This window comes from Octopus bimaculoides, chromosome 20 (assembly GCF_001194135.2).
Source record: "Octopus bimaculoides isolate UCB-OBI-ISO-001 chromosome 20, ASM119413v2, whole genome shotgun sequence".
NCBI lineage: Eukaryota > Metazoa > Mollusca > Cephalopoda > Octopoda > Octopodidae > Octopus > Octopus bimaculoides.
Window position 1 is genome coordinate 9,604,655 of NC_069000.1, and position 9,745 is coordinate 9,614,399.

General features: G+C 34.8%; 1 protein-coding gene across 4 annotated transcripts in view; it reads left to right on the forward strand.

The window, feature by feature from the left end:
- Nucleotides 1-9,745, forward strand: part of LOC106874755 (palmitoyltransferase ZDHHC11) — a 77,395-nt gene that overhangs the window by 14,610 nt on the left and 53,040 nt on the right. The window contains exon 1 of one of the 4 annotated variants that reach the window (XM_014922593.2): nucleotides 8,355-9,656. The exons of the other annotated variants lie outside the window; for them this stretch is intronic. The gene's annotated coding sequence lies outside the window, so the exon portion shown is untranslated. Of the gene's footprint in view, nucleotides 1-8,354; nucleotides 9,657-9,745 lie in introns of those variants that run through there. 4 annotated transcript variants of the gene reach the window in all.

The following is a 9,745-nucleotide window of genomic DNA, read 5'->3' on the forward strand; positions in this document are numbered from 1 at the left end:
TATATATATATATATATATATATATATGTGTATATATATATATATATATATATTATATGTATATATATATATATTTATATGTATATATTTGTATACACACAAATTTGCCATCTTTCTCACTTTAAATATTTTTCTCTTTCTAATTGCATGTATGTCTCTCTCTCCTCTCACTTTCCCTCTCTCCTCTCACTCCCCCTCTCCTCCTCCTCCTCTCTCTCTTTTTCTCCTCACACACACATACACACACACAGAGAGTAAGAGAGAGGGACAGAAAGAGACAGAAAGAGACAGACAGTTAGACATGAAGGTTTGCGTGGCAGTTGGAGGCGAATCTGAAGGAAGACAAAGACTAAAAGACAGACTGAAAGTGGTCTTAATTCCATGGTTAGAACAGGAATAGTTCATCTTAATGGTAATTCCTAAGTATATGGTGCCTGTCTTCTTCACCAACTTCACATTTGGTTTTCCACTAAGAGATGGACTGGTGCTATCCTAGTAGTTCATCTCTTCTAAATTTAGATTGCACCAATACACAAATAGATAAAGACATATATTGCAAATGATGTGTTTGTCTGAGATTGTTGTCTGTGAGTGTGTGTGTGTGTGTGTGTGTGTGTGTGAATGTTAGGTACACATAATGATAATCACATTCATTTACATATACAGTACAGTATAGAGAGAGCAATGTTTGGAAATCCATGCAGTTTAAGTGTGGTTTAAGTAAAGCTGTATCTACAACAATGCAAAAGAGTCAGTGTGTGTGTGTGTGTGAATAGAGAAAGAGAGACAGAGACATTTATGTAAAACAGCTGCAGATTTACTTAAATGTGAATACATAAGAATGATATCTACATATAATATATACACATACATACATACACACATATACACACACACATACACACCCACACACCCACACGTATATATATATATATATATAATCATCATCAGCATGGATGATTTGACTGAGGACTGGCGAAACAGATGGCTACACCAGGCTCCAATCTGATCTGGCAGAGTTTCTACAGCTGGATGCCCTTCCTAACGCCAACCACTCCTAGAGCGTAGTGGGTGCTTTTACGTGCCACCGGCATGAGGGCCAGTCAAGCGGGATTTTGGCATGGTTTCTACAGCTGGATGCCCTTCCTAACACTACCCACTTTTCAGAGTGTACTGGGTGCATTTTATATGACACCAGTGCTTTGTATGTGGCATATGTTGGACCACTGAACTCAACAGGTTTTTTTTATTTTCTCTCTACTTATTCCCTTTTATTCCTTTCTGTTGAAGAGCGTAGGCTCGAAACGTAAAAGACTTTTCCATTTTTCCTGAGCATCAAACTAATACACTTGCTTGTTGTTTCTACACCTGTCTTTGTCTTTGTTTTTCTATATATTTGAGCCATATATATTAGGGTTAGGGTTGATTAAATAAGTACCAGCTACACACTGGGGTCGATGTAATCGACTTAATCCCTTACCCCAGATTTGAGGCTTTGTGCTTCCAGTAGAAAGGGTATTAAAAACCTGCTTTAAGAACTCAATATACATATGCTTCAGTGAAAAATGTTCTAGTACAGTTGTAATAAGAAATTATATAAAAGACAAGGGAACAAGAAATTATGTGACGAATTTTAATAGCTTACAACTGTTTTTGCTATAAGATGCAATGCATTCATAGTTGAGTGCTTGTTTATCACCTTTTGATTTCATCAGAGCTGATGCAAGTGCTTATCTATGAGTGCATCACATCTTACAGCAGAAACAACTGTAAGCTAATGAAACTCATTACATGATTTCTTGTTCCCTTGTATTCTATATAATCTCTTATTACACTCTATACTAGACCAACACTTTTCTCTAAGCATGTGTGTGTGTGTGCATGTGTGTATATATATATCAAAGAAATATAAAAATACATCAAAGAAATATATATATATATATATATATATATATATATATATATATTGGTACATACTGGGCTATATTCAATTGAAGATATCCTTCTTGAAAAACTTGACCTTATGTGTAATCAAAAAATGCTACATTTCTATAACTGAAAATTCAAAATGTTAACATTTTTTTCAATTTAAAATAGAGAAGAAACTAGCCATGTGTCTCCTCAACCGACATGCCTGCTTTAAAATACCTTCTCACTGTATGAAAGAAAAAAATGAAAGAATGGAAAAAAAAAATAGTATTGATTTTTCAACATTTGTGTAAAAGTTGTCTCTTACCATTTTGGGTTTTTTTTGTTTTTTTTTTTCTGTTTTGGAAACTTTTTGAAATATATGAACATTCTCTGTGTGAACTATTTTATAGTTACTTAAGATTTTATAGTCTGTGTTTCCTCAATCATTTTATTTGAACTGCCAAATCTACTGGCAAAATTTTTTTTCTAAATTGTTTAAATACTGAGTCGACCCATTAAGATTTCTAATACTTTCTTTTTCAAGATGCTAATATTTTGAAGAAAAAAAAAACATCTGTTTTTTTTTCTTTTCATATATTCTACGTTTAAAGTTCAAACATACAATTTTATTTCTTCCTTAAAAAGAAAAAGCGAAAAACTCTTACAGAGAGATGGACTGCCATTGTTATCTCTGGAAAGGCACTTATTTCTACTTACTTTAGTTTTTACTTTGCTGTAAAGCAGGTACCAATGAGGAAACCTCTATGCTACTGCTCAGCTGGCTAGAAATAGTAGTTAAATACTTCTCAGATCACCCACTAATGTCTTGAAATAATATATGCTGGATAATAAGGCGGTGAGCTGGCAGAAATGTTAGCATGCCGAGTGAAATGCTGAACAGTATTTTGAATTCCGCTTAGGTCAACTTTGTCTTTCATCCTTTCGGGGTCGATAAATTAAGTACCAGTTGTGTACTGGGGTTGATCTAATCGACTGGCCCCACTCCCCAAAAATTTCAGGCCTTGTGCCTAGAGTAGAAAAGAATATATGTTGGATAATGTGGTACTGAATGCACTGTACCAAGGGGAAAAAAAAAAAAAAAAAATTAATAAACAAAAGAATGGGGTGGTCATAGGTGGAATGCCTTTGATCATAAATCAATCCAATGAGGTCTGATCTGGAGCTAGACATCAGCAGTTATAGGTTGTGCTCAACATAGAAATATTAACAGCAATAAGCCTTGCTTACTATCCAGAATAATGCTGCTGGAAAGAGTAGGAATATGAATGACTTGATTTTAACCTTGAATTATCACTTGTACATATTGGTTACGGAGAAAAACAAATTTGGTTCCTCTGATTTTGAATGTTGTTGATGTTTGGCCCCAGGTCAATCCTTTGTAAGTAGACGTATGACCAATTACATGCCAACCATGAGTGTACAGGGTGTCCACAAGGTCTAGGTACATGGAGTAAATAAAATCATAACATAAAAAATTAAATATAAGAAATAATAATTTCTTAAAGTATATGTTAATCCCCATGTACCCAGACTTTGTGGACACCCTGTAGAATATCCAGAACCAAATTATTATACAATGTTTTCCTCCCTTTCCAACACAACAGAGTGCAATTAAGGAATATTTGGCTGCTATTTCTAGTAAGTCGAGTGACTACGTCGAGGCTCCTTCCTTGGCTTGTGGTTATAAATGTAAAAACAGTGAAGTAACGACTCCTGGCAAAGTGAAAACCTGTAACCAGGAGTCAGTCATTAGCTTCAGCTATTTCACTTCACTCCTGTCGATAATGCTCTTGATAAAGGCATGAACATCACACAATCACATTGCCTGTTCTTTTATACTCCACCTGAAGCTCTTTGTTGGAAATCAATACACTTTCGTTTTATGTGCTTATGCACACACACTTACACACACAGGCACACACACATACACATAGAATCATACACACAGCAGATATAGACATATATGCGTTAAGTTCTTAATGTTGGCTTACACACTTCCTCACAGCTGATCAATATTTCAATTCGGAGTGAAAAATGTGACTCGATATAGTCAACACGTGATACATGGGCACCTGAAGACAGATAGAAAACGTCCTAATCGAAATACTATGGAAAAAAAAAAAAAAAAAAAAAAATGAAAATAAAGGAATAAAATAATAATCAAAATTAAATTTTAAAAATTAAAAGAAATATATTTTGAAAATTAATGTGGATTATTGATCTGTAGCATTATCTCACTTAAAGATTACTGATGCAACAGCTATATCATAACTTGTGTCTCACTATAGGAGTATATATTTTGTGTGTTATATGTGTGAATGAGTGCATGTGCAGAGCATATTTGTGCATGTATAAGTGTGCCTGTGTGTGAATCTCTGTATTCTAGTATTTCTTTGTAAGTTTGTGAATTTATGCTTGAAAATATATTAATATATATTTCCCCATTATAGTAGCGAGTATGCATGAATATCATAATTTACGTTTGATTAACGATTTTCATTTCCATTAACAACAAAGCTGATACTGTTTGTCAGGGAGTGGATATTTTTCCCCCTTTATATTTGACCCCACCATGTTAGTGAGTATATATATGTTTTATATGTGTGTATGTATACATATGCATCTATGTACATGAGTGTGTGTGAGTGTGTATAATTTATATATTTAACAAATCATATTATTTTCAGATCAGAAGAAAGTGCATGTGGTTGGATCTGAACCCACACTCCTCGTGAGTGAAATAAGCTGAGCAGAAAGCCTTTAACCGATGCTATGAGATTATCATGTAACTCCTTTGCATAAGGGGGTGGCATGGCTGTGTGGTTAAGCTCACTTTGTACCCACATGTTTTCAGGTTCCCATTGCACAGCACCTTGAGCAAGTTCCTTCTACCATGGACCCAGGTTGACTAATGCTTTGTGAGTGAATTTAGTTGATGGAGGCTGTGGAAATCCCATGAGAGATGTGTGTGTGTATGTGTCTTTGTGTTTATGTTTGTTGCCCATCACTGCTTGACAACCAGGCATCTGTGTAACATTGCAGTGTGCCAAAAGAGACTGATAGAATAAGTACCAGACTTTAAAAACATAAGTACTAGGATTGATTTGTTTAACCACTTTCAAGATGGTATCCTAGCATGGCTGCAGTCCAATGACTGAACAAGTGAAAAATAAAAGATGTATATCACTTTCAGCATTTCAAACTGAATGTTGTTCCCCAGTTCATAAGAGACTACTAACCGAGCCAAACTCTTATAAAATGTATAATCAAGTGATGAATCTTTGACTTGGTTGCTGGTGTCCAACATTGAAATAATTTGAATATGCTCTTCTAGTTCATGTTATTGACTGATGGTATTTCAAGTAAGATTCTCTTATCTTCATTATTTGCCCAGATGAATTCTCAAGGGGCCTTTTACATGTCTGTAAAAATGAAAAGCAAAAATTCAAGTGACATAAAAAAAAAAAGGTAATATGAATATTTAAAACCTCTGTGTGGCTTTTATTTTTTGACATCTAGTGTGTATGTATAAACATATCTGATCATTTTAGTGTTAATGATTCTACCTATAATGACTTTTAATGTGAAACTGACAACAATTTGAATTTCTTTTTAATTATCTTGTTCTGCTTTATGTCTGCCATGAGTTTATAATAGAATCTACCTCTAGCAAATAGGTTTCTGGTGTTTCTGTTGAGGAAATGAATACACAGAAGTATACTTAAGTCCTGGTTAAAATATATGCAGAAATACCTCGATATACAAGTTAATTTGTTCCCAGAGATCACTCGTAAAACAAAAACTTGTGAAGCAGAGCAATAATTTCTCAAAGTAATAATGAAATTTTATACCCTCATTTTACTCCATCGCTGTGTAGATGCATCAGAAATAGTGTTGCCACATGTTGCAACATTGCCACACACACAAAGTGGCTGTTTAACATTTTTATATTTATTATAAAATAAACTTGTAAACCCGGGGTCTCATAAAGTGAGTCCTCATAAAGTGAGGTATTACTGTATGTACTTTATTTCAATAAGTATACCTTGATTTATCTTCAGTTTATTCCATTTATTATTGTCATTCATCATCATTCATCATTTAATGTTCATTTTTCCATGATTGCATGAACCAAATAGAGATTTTCTATGGTTAGACGCCTTTCCTGTTGCTAACCCTAACCTGTTTCTATATCCCATATCCAGACATGTTCTTACAAGGAAGGCTTGAATAAATTCTGAACTCAGACCACTTCACATCTCATTATTCAGTGTTTTGTATCTGAATGCTTGCCTCCAATGGGAGTATTTGGTGGTGCAAGTACTGATAGGTTCCAACAATACATCAAAGATGAGACGCCTTGTTGGAGGCTTCTAATTGTTTTTGTCTAGTTTGTAAGTTGGTTAACTCCCAGTATAATGATGGTTTATATCTGGTCAATTAATCACAATTTAAGTGGTTTGTTATAATTATTGAGATATAATTAATTTTCATGACAGCACTTAGTAACTCCTTTTTCTTTATAGTAATTGGCTACTTTGTCAAATGTCAATTTGTTTAAAGATATATTTGTTTGAAATTCATTTACACCATTAACTAGGCCCATACTGTAAGCATTTCTATAAGGATTTTATTGCATTTGTCTAAATCTGAAGTGGTATCTAAAAGGTTAACTATGCTTATGTTATTGTCAACTACATATCCAAGCCATCATCTCTGTACAGTCCTATAGCTAAATATTTAAATCTTACTTAAAATATGTCTAACATATATAATTCAATGAGCTTGCAAATTTCCTTGTCATGCAGAGCTCACAAGCTGACATCAAACCGATCATTGATATATTTTATTCATCTTACATCCTCATTCAATAAGAGTGATTTTCTGGAATGCATAATAATCTATATATCACTGTCATTTGTAGTATATTATATTCTTACAAATTTCAGTTCTTTGAAGACAAGGGTTTTGGTGATGGACTTTGAATGAGATGAATATCATCTGCTTTAGTCTCTCATATTACTGAGCCAGTTAATAAATATATACATATAGAAGCATATTTGAGAAAAGTACTCAATACGAAAAGTAAAGTGTATATAAATATTTATCTGATTTGAAATCAAACTTTTCATTTTCATATTGTTAAGTATTCAATTCGTTTTTACATTTCTAATTATTCAAACAGTTGAAATGAAGGTTAATAGATTTAGATTTAAGACAGCTGTAATAATATATCCTGTCTTTAAGATTGTTGCTTCCTCTGTCCAGACATCATACTCAACACAAAATTTGAATCAGAATCCAGATTCAAAGAAAAACTGAAATAAGACATTTTGGGCATTTGGTCTGAAACTGCAAGACATCACCTTCCTGCTGCCTTCTCTTGAGCCATTGAAAGACTGAAATTAAACCTGCAAATGATCAAACATTTGTTAATTATTGTATGTTAAGCGTTGTATGATCTAGCATTCACTCAGAGAGAGGTCCCTTAGTTGCCAACAGATGTAATAGTACAGTGAACTTTTTCCACCCTGATCTTACTTTGGTAATTATACTTTCAGAACAATTCTCCCAGCTGCTGATTAGATCACCAAAATGACAGAAGCCTTCAGTTCCCTCAAATCACATTTCTCAGACTCTTATCATTTCTTCAGTGAGGCTCAGCGTCTGAAGATTCTTTCTCACCACTTCATCCCATATCTTCCTGGGTCTACCCCTTCCACAGATACCCTCCACAATTAGAGCTCAGAATTTCTTTACACAGCTGTCCTCATCACATGACCAAAACAGTGCAGTCTTCTCTCTTGCACACAATATCTGATGCCTCTTATACCTGTTTTTCCTCTTAATTCATTTACACTGTCATGCATGCACACTGACATTACCCATCCAGCAGAGTATGCTAGCTTCATTTCTTTCAAGCTTTCACAAGTCCTCTGTAATCAAAGCCCATGTTTCACTGCCATGTAACATGACTGTATGTACACTGATTAATAGTTTTTTCAATCCAGAACATCTTGCACTTTTGACCCTCTTATAACAGAACATTATATACCCCCACCCCCATATATATATATATATATATGGGATCATATATATATATATATATATATAATATATCTGTGAGTGTATGTATGTGTGTGTGTACACATTCTTCTCATTTGTATAAATTACAAAGTATAGCACCGAGTACCTGCTAAGATTGTTGTACATTCTCAGGGATTAAATATCTATCCACTTAGATTGTATTGCCCAAATTCATGTATCCGTAGACATACATTTGGAATCTAGAGCGTAAATATTTGCAGCGTTAGCAGTATGTATGTTGATAACTTTTTCTTTGTGTACGGTTTTATTTCACACTACGTTGTAAGTGAAAGATTTATATTGTCGTATGAACCTGGAGATTATGTACCAGATTCTTTTATTGACATAGTTTATGTATTTTTTCTGCTTGTTTGTGTGTGTCCCTATATAATGCTGACAGAAGTCTGGTTGAGAATATCTGGAATTGACAATAATGTTACCACGTGAGTAACCAGTTCCTTCACACGTAGTCACACCTGCTCGCATATAACTGTGTTGCAGTTACACTAGTACAGGTACGAGCTACACTTTTTGAGGGAAATATAACAGCCTCGACTCTTGACTGGTGCTCTGGAATAAATGGTAAAGTCATCCTCAGCTCGAACTGATCTTGGAAGACAATTATGGTAAAATTAGTGATTGTTAAAAAAAACAGAAACTAGCAATAACAGGAATTACAACTGAAGAACGATATGTATACAACTTATGATACCGGATATTCCATACTTCAGCTGTTAACTGAAGATCATGATGGCTTTGAAACCTTTCAGCATCACTTATTTACGCTATACATACAGGATATGAGAGAAGAGATAATTGCGTTTTCAGGAATTGATTGGTTGGTTTTAGGTTCGCATTGAATTTTTTCCTTGAATGGCTATTTTAGTTAACGGACCTACCATCATCGCTACAAGCGGTACCGAAGGGAGAATTCTTACTGCTCGTGTGTGTGTGAGTGTGTGTGTGTGTGTGTCTTCCGGAGAAATATTGCAATAAAAAGGGGAGAGGGTTGACGGGTGGAGAAGAACGAGTACAACGAACTGCTAACTACACTGCATCCACAACAGTACGACTAGGTAGGAGAATGTAAAACGTTGATTGTACGACACCTTTTTCATCATCTTTTTTTTTTTTCCGTCACTCCCTCCCTACCTTGTCCCCTTCATCTCCACTTTCCTTCCTCTTCAACAGATAGATCAGTTTGACTTGCTTCAGATGCTGCTGTCTCTTGTAATGCCATGGAGATTGGCATGTGTTTGGCTCTGCTGTACCGTTGTTGACTGTCGTTAGTTAACAACCACCCCACCACCGATACCACCCACTCAATCTCTCTCTCTCTCTCTCTTTCTCTCTACTCCTTTTTGCCTTTCTCCTTCTACATCTCCATCTCACTCTCACTACCTCTTTCTCTCTGTAGCATTCATCCAAGCATCCATCGATGCATGCATCAATACAACTCCTCTATTCGCAGGAACTGCTACCTTAAAATGCAGTTGGAAGGCACATCTACATAATAATGTTGCTTATTGTACGTGAATCCGTTTTAGTTGCCTGGCACAATGTACTTGTGTGGAGTTAATAGGCACTGTACACCACTGACCGAAAGCTTGTTCACACCGAATATCTTGTGTGTCGGCGTAAGTATAGATGTGTTCTATACATATACACAAACACACACACACACACTATATATATATATATACATACATATATATATATATATATA